Genomic DNA, 418 nt, shown 5'->3' with positions numbered 1-418 from the left:
CGCCCGGAGTTAGGCGAGTAGACGCTTTAGGTGCGACCACCCGTGCTCCCAACTGAGCTTGCCGCTGCCGACAGAGGCCCGGGAGCGTGCTGTCGTGGCATTGCCGGCGGGAGACAACACGCGCCACCTACGGTGACCGGCAGCTCCAACGCCAGCGCCACAGAAGGGCAAAGGCCCCACGTGGGTGCCGAAGCGAACTCTCCCAGCACAGCGCACGTGCCAACACGTCTGCACAACTGCGATACAAACCACCAGCGAGAACCGCTGGGGCGACCGAGCAGCAGACGGCGTCGCGGCGCCGAGTGCCGGGCGGCGGCGCATCCTCAACGCACACAGTCCTCAATCGGACCAGCACACTGCAGATGTCCACCGCGCTTCGCACCGGGCCGGCGAGGACCCACTTTGGCTGCACGGCGCC

Source organism: Schistocerca cancellata, unplaced genomic scaffold (assembly GCF_023864275.1).
Source record: "Schistocerca cancellata isolate TAMUIC-IGC-003103 unplaced genomic scaffold, iqSchCanc2.1 HiC_scaffold_878, whole genome shotgun sequence".
NCBI lineage: Eukaryota > Metazoa > Arthropoda > Insecta > Orthoptera > Acrididae > Schistocerca > Schistocerca cancellata.
The sequence above is the reverse complement of the archived record's forward strand: the minus strand, read 5'-3'. Positions refer to the sequence as shown.